Source organism: Pseudophryne corroboree, chromosome 1 (genome assembly GCF_028390025.1).
Source record: "Pseudophryne corroboree isolate aPseCor3 chromosome 1, aPseCor3.hap2, whole genome shotgun sequence".
Lineage (NCBI taxonomy): Eukaryota > Metazoa > Chordata > Amphibia > Anura > Myobatrachidae > Pseudophryne > Pseudophryne corroboree.
The window spans coordinates 1,086,294,047-1,086,314,693 of record NC_086444.1 but is presented as its reverse complement, the minus strand read 5'-3'; the positions used below and the strand labels follow the sequence as shown (position 1 = coordinate 1,086,314,693).

Genomic DNA, 20,647 nt, shown 5'->3' with positions numbered 1-20,647 from the left:
GGCTGAGGAGGACCTTGCCTTTGCTCATTCGGTGCTGCAGAGTCATCCGCACTCTCCCGCCCGTTTGGGAGCTTTGGTATAATCCCCATGGTCCTTACGGAGTTCCCAGCATCCACTAGGACGTCAGAGAAAATAAGAATTTACTCACCGGTAATTCTATTTCTCGTAGTCCGTAGTGGATGCTGGGCGCTCGTCCCAAGTGCGGACTCTCTGCAATACATGTATATAGTTATTGCTTAACTAAAGGGTTATTGTTATGAGCCATCTGTTACTGAGGCTCAGTTGTTGTTCATACTGTTAACTGGGTATGGTTATCACAAGTTGTACAGTGTGATTGGTGTGGCTGGTATGAGTCTTACCCTGGATTCCAAATCCTTTCCTTGTTGTGTCAGCTCTTCCGGGCACAGTTTCCTTAACTGAGGTCTGGAGGAGGGGCATAGAGGGAGGAGCCAGTGCACACCAGATAGTACCTAATCTTTCTTTTAGAGTGCCCAGTCTTCTGCGGAGCCCGTCTATTCCCCATGGTCCTTACGGAGTTCCCAGCATCCACTACGGACTACGAGAAATAGAATTACCGGTGAGTAAATTCTTATATTTACACATCTACCTTTTAACCCTGTCGACCATTTGACCAGGTCGACCTAATGCATATCTACCATTAGTGATAGACCTATTGACTGTATACCTTTTTAGTGTAGATATAATAATCCACACCCCTTTCAAATTACATATATATAATTTACATTTGTAGAACACCTATACTAAAGAACACTACCAAGAAAGTGTATTTGGAGACCAATCCGCTCATTTCTTCATTTATGCACTTAATTTGAGAGCTCTTTGTCATTTAGTTACATTATCCTTTCTTTTAAATTATACATTTCTTAAAGCACACATTTAAAATGCTGCCATACCCAGGATTCAAACCCATGACATTCAATACTGCAGATAGACACCTTACTGATTGAGCTATTTGCTCCTGTATGGGAAGTACAGGTTGAGTATCCCATATCCAAATATTCTGAAATACGGAATATTCCGAAATACGGACTTTTTTGAGCGAGTGTGAGATAGTGAAACCTTTGTTTTTTGATGGCTCAATGTACACAAACTTTGTTTAATACACAGAGTTATTAAAAATATTGTATTAAATGACCTTCAGGCTGTGTGTATAAGCTGTATATGAAACATAAATGAATTGTGTGAATGTAGGCACACTTTGTTTAATGCACAAAGTTATAAAAAATATTGGCCATAATGACCTTCAGGCTGTGTGTGTATAAGGTGTATATGAAACATAAATGCATTCTGTGCTTAGACTTAGGTCCCATCGCCATGATATCTCATTATGGTATGCAATTATTCCAAAATACGGAAAAATCCCATATCCAAAATACCTCTGGTCCCAAGCATTTTGGATAAGGGATACTCAACCTGTATAAGAATTTTTGAAATGTGTGCATTAAATAAAGAAGTGTGACTCAAGGTGCTTAGGGACATGACGGGGAGATGGGGGCGGCCAGGTGATGCCAGGTATTAAAGAGGAGGAAGTTGCAAGTAATATTGCTTAACACAGAAAATAGCCTTGTGGTGACCTGTGCGCTGACACGTCGCATCACCCTAGTTATGGCTTTGGGCTTGATTGCTGTGGCCATATTTGTGGTTCAATATTTCACTTCATAACCCAGTTATAGCAAAAGAACATAAAATAATAATAATAATAATAATAATAATAATAATATAAAATACAAAATATTACCTGTCCTAACTTAAATAGAAATATATATTTTTTTAATTCTGTAATTTTTTTTCATTTATCTAATCTTTGACAATTTGTTCGAAAATGTGAAACTTTAGAAAAGTATTTGCAGAACCATTTCAAGAACCACTTTCATATATTTGATCATCTGTAATTGCTATAGTGAGTATTCTAAGTGACTGTTACCATGTCAGTATTGGGTAAATGTTGAATGGGTAGTGTAATCATATTACGCCATACCATAGCTTAGCACAGGCAATACAGCTATCAATCAGCAGGGCCGACTTATTCTCTGTTAAAATGACCTCCACAGCACTTGCCAGACATAAATGTTCTCCCAGGTCGGGGTAAAAATACATATCAACAAGAATTGCCACCAGTCAGCGTATATATATATATTTTTTTTTAAATTGGGGGGGGGGGGGGTATGTGCTGCATTTTACTCTTCACCATAATTGTATGTATGTGCCATGTGCTACTCCTGTTACAGTTTACAAGCCTCTCAAATAGCATTTTTTTTTTTAAATAAAAAATGATTAATTTAGTAATACAAGCTGGATGCATCAACACTTTTTCTCCCCACACAAATGCATTTGACCGCACAGTCTTCCTGCATCAGTATGGCCAGATTTCTCATCATTACTCTGTGATATCAGGGTCACAGCATCTTCCAGCAGCTAACTCTGAATATGCGGATCTGGGCAGTGCAAGGAAGGGAATGAAGACAAGTGTCTTGATTCCCTTCCTCGCACTCCCCATGTCACCTGCGGCACTCTCCTCTATAGGACGATCACGAGAGTGGATGAGTCACTGCCTCCCACATAATCAGCAGCCTCCTCCCCTACTGCTCCGAGCGTTCTGATATCTGATGATCCGATTGGCTATGAGTGGAACTGCAAATAAGAATATTGTGTGGAAAAAGAGATAATATGCATAAAATCTCCATGTCCACCATATATACTTCAATACCTTGAAAAATAGCTAAAAGTCCATAATTTCTGTGTGACCGTATATTCCGTACAAAACATATGCCCAGACTTATCAAGCCTCGGAGAGTGATACATTGCATGGTGATAAAGTGTTAGCAAATTATCTCCTAACTGTCATTTTTCAAACACAGCCTGTAACATGGAAGTTAGGAGCTGATTGGCTGGTACGTTATCACCGTGCAATTTATCACTCTCGGAGGCTTGATAAATCTGGGCCATAATATGAGAATCAGGGATGGTTTAATAAAGGAGGGGGTCTGTGGGGGGAGGGGGGATTGCAAGTGCAGCCTCCATGTGGCTACCTTGTATCTCAACAGTGCATTCTTCCAGTAGACTTTGGCACAGTGTTATATTCCCAGTGATTGTCTTCTATGCATGCACAGATCTTTGGGAAAGGTGTGCCCTCGCCATATTCCCAAGATATTAGCGGATACTTGCGGAGACTTAAGTTTAGTAGTCTGTGGGTGCAGGGTGGGCCTGGGGCCTGTGTGCACCGCAGACCCTCCACCTATTATAGGTTTGCCCATGATGACAAGTAATAATCATGAATATCTATTATGCCAAGCAATATGCACATAATGTACTGTCAGGGGCGCCGAAGATGAGGCTGTAGCGGGCACTAATTACTCTGCCCCATTCTTGTTGGACACAGCTGGGGCCAGGTCCCAGGTCATCTGCTAAGCAGACCTTTACTTTTTTTTTTTAAGGTTCATGCGGTGCCTCCTTGGATTTGGACATACCTCCCTATGTCCCCGGGCCTGTGGATACTCTAGGCAGCCCTGGGTACTGAGCTGTCAATGTCTCATTTCCATAAATGGGTAATTCAGAGAGGCGGGGCATTGACTTCCTGTTTAATCATGTCAGCTAGAGTAGACCATTAAAGGGGGATCCGTTCAATTTGCTGGTCTGATTCCATTAAAGGCCTCAGGAAAACTTTAGAATCAGGGTAACGAATAGTTAAGATTTTGTTTTATTCTGTTTTACTAATGTTCATCCAAAGCTATTTTATTTTTATTCTAGTTGTGAGTGGAATCGGCCTGCAACGGCCATACAGCTGCTTCCAATTCACTATTTTCTGCAATGCAAAAAATATTTTCATCTTTTCTTTTGAATTGAGTTTCCAATATATTTATAACTCTTTTGTGACTTGTAAAATGCTGACAAGAAGGATATGACCTTTAACAAGCTGTGGTGAGGCACACATAAGCTTTTACCATATAGAAAATAGAAAGTAAGTCTAAAAACCTCCCTATTGTTCAGTAATTGTACATTATTCTCTGGAAAGCATTTTCTACAGTGTGAATTATGCTGTAGATTTAGTGCACTCCTTTACCCATATCAGACTATAATTCATAATACAGTATGTAACGTGCGCAATACAATAGCCAAAGCTTTAAGGATAATTATCAGGTTGTTTGTATGCATTCATTCACTAACACTCTCCAGGGTTTCCTACCTAGGATAGACTACACCTTACTGTTAGTCCAGTCATTCTCTTATCATTTATGTCAAAATAAAAATCCAATAAGCATCTTGCAAAAGTATTCAACCCCCAAAGTTTTTTTTTTTATCTCAAACCTATACGCTCTTAACAAACATTTTTAAACTTATAATTCATTATTTGTCTGCAGATTTTTTTCAAAATAAATACGGAAAAATGCTGCTTGTATTCAACCTATGTGCTGTGGAAGCTCCAAGTGTAAACAGAGGAAAGATATTGCCCCAAAGCTAGCCATACATTAGAGCGACTCGCTAATAATTTCCCTTGAACTCCCTGGCAGCTCCTGGACAAACTGTATTGTTAGGTCAGACAAAGAACCTAACAATATATCGGACCATCTGCCATCCACTGCTTCTACATCGCTACCAAGATTGGCAGATCTTATGTGCAGCAGGTAAAAGCTAAATAAATGACAAACAACCCGCGGGACCGCGCATCGGATCGTTATCGTTCTGGAAAACTGCACGATTTGAACAATTTCAAACAAATTATTGTTCTGATGTTTCGAAATCTTGCCATTGGCCCTAAACGCTTCCTAATGCATGGCCAGCTTAACAATTAGCTTTCAATTAGCCTTTACATGTGGATCATTAAAAAAGATCAGCTTTTATGTTTAAAAGACCCCATAATTCAAATAACATTGGTCATATTGTAAATCTGAAGGACAGCTGTGAAAATAGAGGATCTAAGAAAATGAAAGATAAAGTTATAGGCATACACAAGATGGAAAAGGCTAAACAATAATATACAGGTTGATGCATGAATAATAAATGTGTGAACATCCTCACTCCCATTGGGAAGTTATTCCATTTTTCAGGCATAGAACTTGGGAATGTTGGTTACATCCATCAGTGAGAACTATTAACTACAGTTAATACTGTAAATAATTAAACTAGTAGCAAATATATAAATTAATACCTCCGAACCTTTTGGTTTAGGCTGCACTGCCTTTGTGGGTATTATGACTGCATATGAGCAATGGTTATATACAATAACTTGTATCCCATGCTCTGCAGAGTTTTGTGCTGTAAGTTTTTTACACTTTTGTTTGCAGTGTTTGTGCTTTTGTGCTTGGTAAGGCACTGTGGACCCCTTGTTGCATCATATAAAAGATAATAATAATAGTAACATAATCTCCAACCACCAATCTCCAAGTTTTACAATTATTTCTCCACCAAATGCAGTGGTAGGAATAACCTTTAAATTTAAATGACAAGAGTGGTTAATTCGTGTGCGCCCTATCCTCTACCCGCTAATTTTATTAAAATACCACTTGGGATGAACAAGAATGTCAAATAAACGGATAGGAACGGAAAAGTAATCATTTCTGGAAGTAACTGTAGCCAGATTTTAATAGCAGCTTGAAAGAGAATGTGCTAATTCATAGTGCCAGCCACTAATGTTTAGAGAGCAGTAATAGGGAGGGGGGAGATAGTAGTCAGTTGGCACTTTTATTTCCTTATCTCTATCTTTACACTGACTGCAGCATCTCAGGTATATCCTCACTGCCATTTAGGAGTTACTGTATGTCACAGACAAGGGATTTAGACATCCCACTTGCGCAGCTCCACCGTGTATACACCTTGATACATTTAAGCATTGTGATAATGACAAGATTTTGTTTCAGATTGCACAGGAATATTCCTTTCACTGCATTTATGTGAGAATCAATATGAGTAGCTTGGGCCGGGGTCATATGGTGAGGATGAATTTTGTTGGGTACTGCATACACAAACACAGACAAAGTCGGATTGGCCATAGGATCTACAGGGAAGATTCCCGGTGGGCCGGTGTACCTGTGGGGCCTGTTTTGTTTGAGGACACATGGTCCTATTTATAGACATAATGAATAAGATGCCAAACAATTTGCATATATGAAAATGACTTTGCCACTTAGCCTGTGACTGCAGATGATCTAGTGTATGCTCTGTCTGCCAGCTTGGCTGACATCTAAGATTGAGTGAATAGTGATTGGGATACGGTTGGTGTAATAAGCAAGAAAATATATCTTTCTAAAGAATTATATAGTTTCCTAAATTCTGAAGGTGTATCATATAATGTGCTCACATAACATTTAATTTTATTTCCTTTTCACTTTCCCTTGGTGCTGGAGCTCCCCACTATCTGTAAAGTCTTGGGGGTGTGGGGGGGGGGGGGGTGCTGCTGCCATGGCCCATGGCTAGACCTTACACCTCTGGTGCTGCCCAAGTGGGGCCACTAGTACAAATATTTCCAGGGCTGCTTTTTGTTCCCAATCCGCACCTGAACACAGAGGACTCATTTCCTCAAGCACCCGGCCCAGAGCTATAGTAACTTGTCCACCAGTCCATTCTCAAAACCACCCCCCTTACAACAAAGGAGGCACACAATAATTCCTGTTCTCTTACTATTGATGTATATTGGCTATAAAGTCATGTTCAACAAAGTAAGAGAGAGGTACTATGAGATGTCGGAGGACTGGCAGATGAGTATAGAGGGGGGAGGGGATTTTCCGGACCAGTGCTCATTCCTGGCATAAGTCAGTGCAGCCCCTTTTGCTGTACAGGCCATTAAAAAACAGCACTGTTCAGCCAAAACAGTAGCGTTTGAGGGTCTGATGCATTTCTAATGACTACCACCCATAATTGTCTAATGACCCCCAACCCTTAAGTCAGACCCGACCCTGTCTAATGACAGCCACTGCTCCTTGGGCTGCTGTGCTGAATATGTCGAGGAAGAGGGTCTGCAACTGGGGAGAAGAGCAAGCAGCAGGCGGGGTGAGGTCCTGCAGCTGCTTTGTGTGTGCAGCTCAGATGGACGTGAGAGAAAGAAGAGCTGTGGCTGCAGGGGGTGGAGAGGGGGATGGGGGGGGACAACATGATTGCAGCGGCGGTTGAGCATGGCAGGTTCTGCCACCAGGGCATCTAGCCCTGTGGTAAAGCATTGCTCTTCTTACAGCCCTGACCACACCCTCCACCTCACCCACTGATTAAAGTTATGCAGTATTTGTGTGCTAAGCAGGATGTGGCTTCTTGGCTAGAAACACAAAGGCAAGAAACCACAGCCTTGTATTATAACATGTTTATCTTAATGGGGTATATTTGCATAACCATACCCCCTTTTTTAATTTATTTTTTTTTAAGCAAAATCCCAGCCATTTTATTACCCCAGTCGCAGGTTGGGAGGTATGCCTTCTGCATGAGAGCTCTTAATGGATAAGAGAATATACAGTAATTAGTAGAGAAGCCAACCTGATACATTTCACTTCTGAGTGTCCCTCTAACGCATTAACCTTAATATCAGAAGAAAGAAAGAAAGAAAGAAAAAAAGAAAGAAAGAAAGAAAGAAAGAAAGAAAGAAAGAAAGAAAGAAAGAAAGAAAGAGAGAAAGAAAGACAGCAATCTGTAATAATAACAACAACATATTAGCGGGTGTTTTAAACAATATGAGAAACATGGCAGGAAGGAGCTAGGGGCCACAAGAGAAGGCTTGGGGGCACATGTGGTCCTAAGGCCACCAGTTGCCCATCACTGCCCTGTACTGACATATCTGAGTGGAGGAAACATAACTCTGGTTGACAGAAAGCAGGCCGACTTAAAGCTAGCTGGCACATAATGAGGAATCCCAGAGTAAAACAAGTTCAGGGTGAGATGAAGCTTCCAGAACTCAGCCTTTACAATACATACAGTATACTGCACCTATTTCCCACTGTCTCACATATTACCAGTTCCTATGACAAGAGTAAAGATCACGACTGCTGTAGTGACTTATGCTTCCTTATTCCTATGATACATCTGTTATAGAATGCTATTGGCAGCAGGAAAGGGCTAGGTGTGCATACTGTACTTTAGTCGATTGCAATAATAATTTAACATCCACACATCATTATAGGCTGGCAAATGTATTAAAACTTAGGAAAATGTATGAAAGTGTCTTACACTTATGGAAGCATCTTTCTTCAGGTTTCAGAGCTGAGCTAAGTCAGCATTGCTTAAAAAAATATTCTCTTTATAATGAGGATTTATTTTTAATAATGTGTGCAGAGGTTATTCTGAACATTGTCATATATTTTGTATTTAAAAGAATAAACTGGTGCAGACATATTGGTTGAAATGCCAAGATAAAAGTTAAACGCCATCCGTACTCAGCAATAGTCTTGTTCATTTTGCCAACCAATATCTTCTAAATTAATCAGGTCTCAGAAATGGGCAAACCATGATTTTATATGGTTTTAATAGACAGCTGTCTATTTTGCTATGATGCTGCACACTGGTACATAATATCACACACTCAGGGATAGCCCCAGGTATACTAGCACCCTGTGCAAAATAATTTGGAGCACTCCCTACCTATCCAACTATGGGGGTAATTCCAAGTTGATCGCAGCAGGAAATTTTTTAGCAGTTGGGCAAAACCATGTACACTGCAGGGGGGGCAGATATAACATTTGCAGAGAGAGTTTAGATTTGGGTGGGTTATTTTGTTTCTGTGCAGGGTAAATACTGGCTGCTTTATTTTTACACTGAAAATTAGATTGCAGATTGATCTCACCACACCCAAATCTATCTCTCTCTGCACATGTTATATCTGTCCCCCCTGCAGTGCACATGGTTTTGCCCAATTGCTAACAGAATTCCTGCTGCGATCAACTTGGAATTACCCCCAATATCTATAATCAATACTTTTATTGTTATTTTTATTATTAAACACATATTTTGTCTCACAAGAAAAAAAAAACACTTTGTCCCCCACAGAACACACACACACACACACACACACACACACACACACACACACACACACACACACACACACACACACACACACATTGTCCCCAACAGGAAACAAAAACAAATTTTCCCACACAGGAAAAACACAAACACACACATTGTTCCCCACAGGACAAAAACATACACATTGGCCTCCACTGGAAAAACACAAAAAACATTGGCCACCACAGGAATAAAACACACATATTGGTCCCCGCTGGAAAAAAGTTAAACATACATACATTGCACCAGCCTCCCACAGAAGACTGACCTGTCAGTCTTGCAAAGTATAACTATTAGTTGTCACCACTTTAGTCTCTGTAGAGTACTGTGTGGTACAGGCGGCTGCCAACTGTGTGACCTATGACTGGTCGCAGTCAGGTCCGGAAGTTAGCACTACCAAGGCTGCCGGCAGCTAGCGCTACCATTGCGGATAGGCCCGCATGTCATGCTTGGCCCCAAGCCCTGGCGGCGGCCACACTACACCACTGTGTGGCCACTGTGCTGGAATGTTTCTTGGATGAAGGGTAAAATTAGGGTGCAAGAATAGAAAACTAATTCTAGAAGGGAGCAGGTATGCAAACCTTTAGAAACAGTTCATCTCTGTATAACACTATCAATAGTGGGTTTTTGGGTTATTCAGAGATGGACGCAGATCGTTGCATCCGCAGCAAGATCTGCGTCCTTTACCTCACATGCTGGGTGCCGCCCAGCACAAGGCAAGGACACCCAGCATGCGTGGCGCCGCCTCATGATGCATCCGCAATTTAATTGAGGGCGCATCGATTAAGGTCAACCCCTGCCCGCACAGCCTGACTGTGCTGGCAGGCGGTCCGCTGGCTATTTTTTTTAACAGAACAGGTGTGTGTGATATCATGAAGCCGCCCGAGAAAATGCTCACGACATGCCTCCATTTCGGCTGGCACGCCCCCACAATGCCGTGTCGACAGCCACCGCTGTCAATCATATTGCGGACGCATTCTTCGGGGATGCGCCTGCAATGTAACTGACTGAGCAGGCGCGATGCGGCCGCTGCATGTGTGCAGTTTACCAATGTACAGCAAACTGCGATGCGGCGCATCAGCAGCCAGCTCTACATTAGGCCTTATACCAATATCCAAATATACTGTACAGTCTCTGTTTTTTACATTTATGGAATAGGGTCATAACTAATTTTTTACATATCCCGAAAGCAGAAGTCTCTCAACACTTCTTATATGGGTGGATTAAAACAACCTGTGGCCAATCAGAGCGCAGGATTTCACCCAGCAACACAGATTTTTTCAGGATATGAATGAGCTGGTAGAGTCAGTTAACTGTGTTGATTATATAAATTAAGACAGAACTACGTATGACAGGGGCAATGGCATGATGTGAGGAAGGTAAGGGAATAATATAGGTTGTTACAGCCGGAAAGCTTCACACAGGTATCGTTAGAGGACCATGCTATACCTATCAAACGGGTATGGGTCATTGGGTCGACTCAACTTAGGTCGACAGTCAGGTCAACCATGGAAGGTCGACATGCATTAGGTCAACTGGAAAAATAGGTCGACATGGTCATTAGGTCGACATGTACTAGATCGACAGGTCAAAAGGTCGACATGGGTTTTTGGACTGCTTTTGGTGTTGTTTTCTTCGTAAAGTGACGGGGAACCCCAATTAGTGCACCGTGTCCCCTCGCATGGCTCACTTCACTCGCCATGCTTCGGGCAGGTTACCGTTCCCAGTTGTAGTCCCATATGGATCGTCAAGCATGAAAATTTTAAAAAAAATATTTAAAAAAAAAACCTCATGTCGGCCTTTTGCCTTGTCGACCTAGTACATGTTGGCCTATTGACCATGTTGACCTAATGCATGTCGACCTTCAGTGGTCGACCTAATGACTGTCGACCTAAGCTGTGTCGACCTAACAACCGTATACTCTATCAAACTGATATGGAAAAATTGCAGTATTAAACACACTTCCATATAGCAAACACACCTCTATAAAGCGAAGCGCTGGGGCCACAAATCAGCTCGGCATACAGAAAAGGGGTGTGGTCAAACGTCATGAGGCATGGCCACACCTAATGGGGGAGTACCACGCGTTAAGTGGACATGGCCTTTGGATGTATTAACCTGGAGAAGGGATAAAGCAGTGATAAGCGCAAGGTGATAACGCACCAGCCAATCATTACAAATTAGAAAAATGACAGTTAGGAGCTTACTGGCTGGTGCGTTATCACCTTGCACTTATCACTGCTTTATCAGTTCTTTATCCCTTCTCCAGGTTAATACATCTGCCCCTGTGTTCTGTGTACATCTCCCCTATCGTACTGTGGGGCAGATGTATGAAGCGTCTCTATGTGCCTTTGTGCACATAGCGCATGCTAATTCCCTGCTTCACCGCAATGTATGAAGCGTCTCTCAGCGGGATATTTATGAATGCACACAGCGCACGTTACAATAACGTATGCTGCGCTGTGTGCATAGGACGGAGCAGCCTACCTAATGTATTATCCATAAGGGGGCTCTGCGCCGCACGATCTTTGCCTCCTGTCACTTCGGCTGCCTGGGGCTGGGACTGGCGCTGGCATGAACTACACGTTCGTTGTTGTTGGGTTGTTTTTTTCTGTGTCCATGGCAATAAAGTTTTCTATTCAAATTACTCAGTCCCTTCTGACAGGAAGATCCAGCGCCGAAGGAGGTATACTACGCAGGCACTGGTCGGGATAGAGCGCCGGAAAGGACAGTAGTGGGAACAGCTACTGGTGTGCACGTGCGGGAGCTCAACGAATGGCGCAAAGAGGCAGGAGATCACTTCACCTGGGGCCAGACATAGCGCATCGATATGAGGATAGGCCAGGTGGACATACATTAGGGTGATAAGTGACGGCACATCACCGCAAAAAAATGGTGAAGTGCAAAAGGGGAATAACGAACTTTAAGGGACTGATGATATATCTGCCCCTGTGTTCTGTGTACATCTCCCCTATGGTTCTGTGGGGCAGATGTATTAATCTGGAGAAGGCATAAGGAAGTGATAAACCAGTGATAAATGCAAGGTGATAAACACACCAGCCAATCAGCTTCCATATGTAAATTAACAATTAGGAGCTGATTGGCTGGTGCATTATCACCTTGCACTTAACACTGCTTTATCACTTCCTTATGCCTTCTCCAGGTTAGTACATCTACCCCTGTGTTCTGTGTACATCTCCCCTATGGTATTACGTTTAGGAAATCTCTAGAAAACTTGCAGCAGCCCTCCTAGCGCAAGCACTAATCTGTAACCTAGATTTTGCAATCGGCAATGACATAATACATCTTTTGCAGCTGTAGTAGTGCAAGATCAGGATTTGCCATCCATATTTTAGTAAATCCTCCCCACTAATGAATTAGATGGGCTGAGTGTAGAATAATACTGTAGCTTCTCCTTGTTATACTGCAAAACTTGGAGCCTTCTCCATGGCAGTAAAATCTACTTCTGAACATTTCTGAAAATAAAATCCATGGTTAGTGGATTAGATGGAAAAAAAATGGCAAATCCGATTTCACAGTGTTACGCTGTGACCCAGTCAAGCAGGTATAAGCATGTCTTATCCAAATAAGTACAGCAGATTGCCAATAGCAGATACTGGATGTATTAAACTGGATTTCAAGCCAAACTTAATACACAACATTATCAGTCACCTTGTTCCATTTACTTTCTTCCACGACATGATATTTGTATATTGTACTGATAAAATAGGCTGACAAATATAGTTTAATTAGATGGCAACTTATCCCAAGTATGAACAGCATATAACAGTTGCTGAACCATGACATTAGCAAGTTGATATACAGAACAAAGCCAGTCATACTATTAACCTTAGTACAGTCTTTATCATCTGTGTTATGCTTCTACAGGCATCCTGGATTGTCATCCCATAGACTTCATAACAGGATTTCTGATGAGCCTGGGAAGGAAGGCTTCCACCATTCTCTAAGGCCGAATTCAATTATCCCCCAAAAAACATGAATTTACAGCATATCGTGAAAAGTACCTATTCAAAATTACCGCAAATATCAATTCACCACCTATGAGCAGGTGATAAACTTGGGGAAAATTCCTATTTTAAGTTAAAAATGGTGGGGTTTGGTTCAGAACCCCCGGGGCACATCCCTGAATGACTAATTAGGCACTTAGAATTTTTTTATTATTTTTATTTGGCCAATCATGAAATGTCATTTTTGGAGTGAAAAAGTGCAAAATGATGGAAATTGGGGTACAAGGTATGGCATAGGTATATTGGAGTGCTTTATGAGTGGGATAAGTTGTTTTACGCTTGCAGGTGGGTGTAATCTTTTTTTTATTTTTTTAAACTTCTTTCAAAGTGGCGTAAAATGACATATATATATATATATATATATATATTTATACAAAGTCCATAGCAGCCGGCACTCCTGCTCAAATAAACAGCGGGTCTCCGTGCACGAGTGTGTAGAGCTGCATATACCCCTCGGAAGACACGGCACTGGAGACTGTTTGAAAAAAAGCATTGCTTGTATTGCAGGTAAACGAACGTTTCGGAGCTACCGCCCCATCCTCAGTACCATACAAGGTTAAATGACAACATAGACACAAACAGACATTTAAATACCTGTGAAGGTCCACGCCGATCACCGCCGCCGCACACATGGTTCCCGTTCACGGCCTTCACGCTCCTTTCCGCTTCCGCTCCTGACGTCATGTTGCTATGGCGATACACCGCTTGCGCGTCGCCAGCCTCACTGTCCACGGAGCAGGAAGCACTGGGTGCTTCAGCTCGAGACATAGATCCCTATGGTGCCCGCAGCTGGATCCCGGCCAGGACCTATAACAAGAACAAGTGAATAAACCATGCACATGCATAACACATATATAAATACATAAACCATTACCTAAACATCAAAGACATACTGCAAATTAACTATATAGAAAGAACACTAAGCTTACAATAGTATCTTCCAAAAGAAATTATAGAACCCTTGCAAACATGTTATGTATTAAATACAAGAACAAGTGTAGCACAGGGCAGACACAACCAGGAGCAGGAAGGCTGGGGGCTCCTGGTTGTGTCTGCCCTGTGCTACCTCCCCCACCACACACTCCCTGCTCTTCACAGGAGGGACTCAGGGAGCAACAAATCAGATATATTTTATACAGTGCAAATATAACCAGAGTTAACAGAGTGCTCCCACTGTCTGATCCAGTGAGGTTTCCCGACGAGTCACGGCTACATCCTAGCCGGCGGCGGCCAGCGGGTATGCAGTTTGTGCCAGTGGAATCGTTTTGAATCATGTGGTAACCAGCCCACAGCATGTGCTATATGGTACGAGTCCTATACAAATTGTCCGTGGACCTGTCACTGTTTTTAATTGAATAAACAGTCTGCACTATGAGCGCCTTTTCCACTATGTTTTATTTCTAGAAATCAATTTTGCTCCAGGAGCCCGGAGCCTTCATCGGGAAAGTGCTGCGGTATTAATCCCATACCTGTGCAACAACTCAGAGGTTTCTGGTGTTTGGAATTTCCCTACTGTTGAGAGAAAAAGGACTTCCAGCGCACCTGCACATCTTCCAATCGAACTGATATATATATATATATATATATATATATACCAACTTTTATGTAACCCCAATTCCATTTTAGCACTTATTTTAATAGAAAACACTTGATTTCTATATTTTTTTTTTCATTTAAAAAAAAAAAAAAATGCTTATAACAGCAATTTGACCCAATTTAAGTTCCAGAAATACTTTTATTATAACCAATAATAAACTTTTATACTGGTATCTGATGTTAGTTTAGTTTAGCTTTTTTGGGGGGTAAAGGCAGATTTAGCCATTTTTCACTTTTCAATGCTGGCAACAAGCTCATACCCACAAAAAGCCTGTTTTCATTTTGATTCCTAGTAAGTTTCTACCTGTCTAGTGAGCTCCAGCTTGCAGTTGGCTATACTGTTTATTCTGGTTCCTGTCTAGAGAAGACTTTAGTTCCATTGTTCCTGCATTGCTGGAATCCCTTGTCTGGGAATATTCTCCTTCTCTGACTCCTGAATTTTATTTAGCTGAGCTTCTGCTAAGAAAACTACAATATACTTGTTTTCAGTCTCACAGCTCTGTAGTGACTTCATGGAGTACTGTATCCTCTAGCACATTCAAGTTCCAGTCTGCATTAAACTACAGCTTGTGTCTGTATCTGTTACTCTACTTGCTGTGTTACCTTCCAAGCTAATTATAACCTGTGAGTTTCACCAGAGCATTCTGCCTGTTGATTCCAAAGTGCTCTATGTTACCATCAGAAGCTGGTTTAGAATACTCTGCATTCTGCTGCAGATATCCTGAGTCCTGGCGTGCAATTAACCTCTGAATCCCTAGTGAGCAAGAATATTATTCAGTGTGTACATTTTCCAGCTCTTCAGTACCTGCATGCTGTATCACAGATGCTATCTTCAAGTGTCCAGAGACTGTTATATTGATACCCAAGTTCAGCAACATTCAGCTATTATATCACTGGCACCTGCAAGCTGTAAACAACATGTAGTGTAATTCCCGCTGTCTGTTTGCTACTCAGGGTACTACAGGTCTCAGCCACCTGACAGTAATTAAAATAGCAGATCCAATTACCTATACCTGCCTGTCCTGAAGCTTACCGGTTCCAGTCCATAGAGTTATATCTTGTTCCAATCCAGCTCAGTTTCTAGTCCACTCCAGTATCCAGTCGGCTCAAGCGCAATTCAGTATTTTCAGTTCAGTTCCAGTCCGGTCAAAGTCCGGTTCCAGTCAGACACCGGTAGCAAGCAACCTAGTGGCTAGCCCATTCCATACAGTACTTCAGCGACTACTTAGTGGTGCCTGATCCTATGTCACTGATTATCTTTGACTGATCTGGATCCTGGCAACCCCCAAAACAGTGGGTGGATCTCCCGCATCATGCCCACTTTCCAGTGAAGTGGGCTAGTTGGATGGAGAATACTGGGAATCGTGACACCGTATAGAGGGGGCAGGACTTAAATGGTACAAATGCCTAATGAGCACCTGGCCACGCCCCAGAGCTGTCAGTTGCATCTCCTCTCTGAGCAAGTATTGGTTTACTACAAGTCATCCTTTCCAGTGTGTTTATTTGTACCTACCAGTAGCAGGCACAAACGATACTCCTCCTAACCTGCAAATATGTGAGTTTCTGAGTATACACATTTGCATAAACATGCCTACAACAGACAACATTAGCATGACCGTTCTCTTACTGTCCCACCACTCTAGGTACAATCTGTCTAAAGATTACGCATGCACCCCCTTTTCCTGGGTGTGTTCAGCGCCATAGAGAGCAGTACTAGGCCCAGGTACTGATCGGGGAAACATGGCCTGATTGGACACCTTTACCCCCAAAGTATGCTGTATACTTACCTTATGATGGCAAAGCAGGTCCCTCAGCGGCGGCAGCACCAACATCCCAGTGATGTTTGGGAATATGGCATAGGGCACATGTGCACTAGAGAGCAAAGTCACTGGGAAGATGGAGCTGTGGAGGAGGAGGGACCTAATTTTTCTTCATAAGGTACAGTACACTTCCGGGGAAAGGTGTGTGTGTGTGTGTGTGTGTGTGTGTGTGTGTGTGTGTGTGTGTGTGTGTGTGTGTGTGTGTGGTGGGGGGGGGGGGGGGCACTCTAAATCAGGTTCACTATGTGTAATATAGATCAGGGAGCTGATGCACAACTGTGCACAAATAAATGTAGATATTTGCCTGTATGCAGAATTGCAAGCATCCATATATGTGGCCGCACCACCGCCTTCTGTTTCCTTATCAGAAATGGCTGTTCCAGTCACGTTCTGTATGATGCAAATATGCACATGGTGCACATGCTCTGTGTGCAGAAGCTCCCAATGCACAGAGATCCCACTGACTCAGAATCAGCTCCTGTATGTGTAAATTACTATGACCTGATGTATGCATGTTTGGGAGCATGTCCCCTCTGTGTGGTACCTTACACCTGCCAATCAGTTTAGCAGCAATGTTGTACATCCAGCTGGGCTCGGCGTGTACCTGTGTTGAACTTCTGCAACATGCACATGGGGATCAAAACATTGACAGAACATAGGCCCTCATTCCGAGTTGTTCGCTCGCTAGCTGCTTTTAGCAGCTTTGCACACGCTAAGCCGCCGCCTACTGGGAGTGAATCTTAGCTTTGCAGAATTGCAAACGAAAGATTTGCATAATTGCGAATAGAAATTTCTTTGCAGTTTCTGAGTAGCTCGGGACTTACTCTGCCACTGCGATCAGTTCAGTCAGTTTCGTTCCTGGTTTGATGTCACAAACACACCCAGCGTCGCCCAGACACTCCCCCGTTTCTCCAGCCACTCCCGCGTTTTTCCCAGAAACGGCAGCGTTTTTTCGCACACACCCATAAAACGGCCAGTTTCCACCCAGAAACACCCACTTCCTGTCAATCACACTCCGATCACCAGAACGATGAAAAATCCTCGTTATGCCGTGAGTAAAATAACTAACTTTTGTGTAAAATAACTAAGCGCATGCGCTCTGCGACCCTTGCGCATGCGCAGTAAGCGACTAATCGCAATATAGCGAAACTCGGCAAGGGGCGAACAACTCGGAATGAGGGCCATAGAATTTTTATTTCCATCCAATTCACCCTGTATTACGTCCACATGTATGAAGTATGAAGAGTATGATGATGTGATCACTTTAGTTGTAATAATAAAACTTTAACTATTTCTAGCAAAGTTCTCCCAATGGCTCTGACCCCATTCGTGTTTAGCTAAATCTACCTAAAGCAAGTATGCATTATACCTCTCATCGAGCCTTTACTCCCAGAATACTTCAACCTGTTGACGCAGTTTGCCTAAGTCAATAAATATTGTTTTAGTGTCGGGATGGAAAGAGGATGTAACAGGAATAATTGTGATTTGATGCGACAGCCTTTAAAAAAATAAAACTGAACAATACTCTAGTTTTTGTGGCCAAGAGGAAACACCAACAATACTCCCACCTTTTTCCTGTGACTTACCCAAAGTTCCTTCCAGGCGACACAGATAACTGATACTGCTCTGTACTCAGCGGAATGCCAGTGAAAAAAGAGGATACACTTTGTGTGACATCTTATCTGATGGAAAGTGGGCTTTATTATACCGGAGGCACAGGTTTAACATCACTCATTGTAGCATGAATCCGTCAGTTCTCCTATCCCTGATAATAATTTAACTGTGCATATACCTTGCTAGCCTTTAAATATTGGTACGAACGGCTGCATTCAGGATTTATATGAAGCTTTTTGATAATCAGGCTAAAAGCAAGCCATGGTGGTATTATCATTAGACATCCCGGCAGGTGTGGTTAGACGGATAGGGGAAATTACTCATAAAACAATTGCGCTGAAAATGTTTTTTTTTTGAAAGCCTGTTACAACACATGATAAAAACAGGTTACTTGTATGCTCACTAAAATACTGCTTGAAGACCTAGAACACAAGTTGGTTTATATAAAATAGTTATTTTAAAATATTATAAGATTTTTTTAAATTTTAATAGTAGGGTAGGTTTTTTTCCCTTTGCACAGCAGACTTCCTGAGGGTAATCCTCATCACTGACGCTGTTGTCAGACACATTTAGCGCTGTTGTGATGCTAATTTCTGATAACACAGAAGAAATGTTTTCAATACACAATTTTAGCTTCTTGGTTTATTGACTTTGGGGGTAATTTTGAGTTGATCGCAGCAGCAAGTTTGTTAGCAATTGGGCAAAACCATGTGCACTGCAGGGGGGGCAGATATAACATTTGCAGAGAGAGTTAGATTTGGGTGGGTTATTTCGTTTCTGTGCAGGGTAAATACTGGCTGCTTTATTTTTACACTGCAATTTAGATTTCAGTTTGAATACACCCCACCCAAATCTAACTCTCTCTGCACATGTTATATCTGCCCCCCCTGCACTGCACATGGTTTTGCCCAACTGCTAACAAATTTGCTGCTGTGATCAACTCATAATTAGTCCCTTAATCTACTAGGTTACATGAGTCTGGACTGAGCAAGGTTTGTGTACACATTTGGTACTATGATCACTATTGTTATTGGGGCTCTGCATTACTGGATCTCACTTCACTGTACCTGAGACCTCCTTGCCTGCCTGAAGCATCTTCTGAGTGACTCTATAGTAGAGCCTGTGTCCCAAGAGGCAGTGGCGTAACTAGAAATTTTTCTCCCCCAAGCCAAAAAAATTCTTCGGCGAAAAAAGGGGTGTGACTTCGTTGGAATGGGCGTGGCTTCGCATAAAGGGGCGTGGTATTGCAGGAAAAGACTACCTTATACCTCAGTTTTGCAACCTGCACGCCCAGATGTTGGCCATCACAGGAAAGAAAAATAATCCTGATTCATGCCCCTTACATTATTTGTCATTTTTCCTCCTTATAGTAATGCCCAGTATACATTATGCCACATACTGCAATGGCCCTTAGACATTATGCCACACACAATAATGCACATGACACAATATGCACACACCATAATGCCCCCGACACATTATGCCACACACCATAATGCCCCCGACACATTATGCCACACACCGTAATGCCTGTGACACATTATGACAGGAATCGCAATGCCCGTTATACATTATGCTACACACTGCAATGCCCCTGATACATTATAGCACATACAATGCCTGTGACACATTATGACACACACTGCAATGACCCTGAGACATTATACCACATACCACAATGCCCGTGATATAGTATACAACACACCGTAATGCCTGACACATTATGACACACACCGCAATGTCCGTGATACATTATGCCACACACCGCAATGACCCTGAGACATTATACCACATATCACAATGCCCGTGATATAGTATACCATACACTGTAATGCCTGTGACACATACCGCAATGCCTGTTATACCCTATGCCACACACCGCAATGCCCGTTATACATTATGCCACACTGCAATGCCCCATAGACATTATACCACATACCACAATGCCCGTGATATAGTATGCCACACACAGTAATGCCTGTGACACATTATGACACACACCGCAATGTCCATGATACATTATGCCACACACCGTAATGCCCATTACACATTAAGTCCTACAGTAAGACTTCTAATTACTTTTAAATTACCTGCTCGTTGCCAGGGGTTTCATGCTCTTGGTTCCATGCACAGTGCCAGGGGTTTTCATGCTCATGGTGTCATGCTCGTTGCCAGGGGTTTCATGCACTGGGTTTCATGCTCGTTGCCAGGTGTTTCATGCACTGGGTGTCATGCTCATTGCCAGGGGTTTCATGCACTGGGTGTCATGCTCGTTGCTAGGGGGTAGTGCTTGTTGCTAGGGCTGTGCTCCCAGTGCCACATATGTCCCCAGTGCCAGATATTCCCCCACAGTGCCAGGTACTCACATGCCCCCAGTGCCAAATATAGCCCCCCCCCCCATGTGCCAGGTACACATATACCCCCCCAGTGCCAGATATTCCCCCACAGTGCCAGGTACTCACGTGCCCCCAGTGCCAAATATAGCCCCCCCCCATCTGCCAGGTACACATACACCCCCCCAGTGCCATATATGCCCCCTCAGTGCACATATGCTCCCCTAGTGCGTGCCCCCGCTCCCCGCTCCCCCAC

General features: G+C 42.7%; 1 protein-coding gene and 1 long non-coding RNA gene across 7 annotated transcripts in view; one reads left to right on the top strand and one right to left on the bottom strand.

Annotated features, from left to right (window-relative positions):
* LOC134991864 (uncharacterized) overlaps positions 1–15,201 on the bottom strand; it is a 40,818-nt gene extending 25,617 nt beyond the window's left edge. Inside the window, exons 1-2 of one of the 2 annotated variants that reach the window (XR_010196167.1) lie at positions 15,120–15,201; positions 13,623–13,835 (exon numbers count right to left, since the gene is read on the bottom strand). This is a non-coding gene — a long non-coding RNA (uncharacterized LOC134991864). Of the gene's footprint in view, positions 1–13,622; positions 13,836–14,928 lie in introns of both variants that reach the window. The other variant, XR_010196133.1, reaches the window with a different exon arrangement.
* Positions 1–20,647, top strand: part of LDB2 (LIM domain binding 2) — a 540,533-nt gene that overhangs the window by 41,305 nt on the left and 478,581 nt on the right. The window lies entirely within an intron of this gene.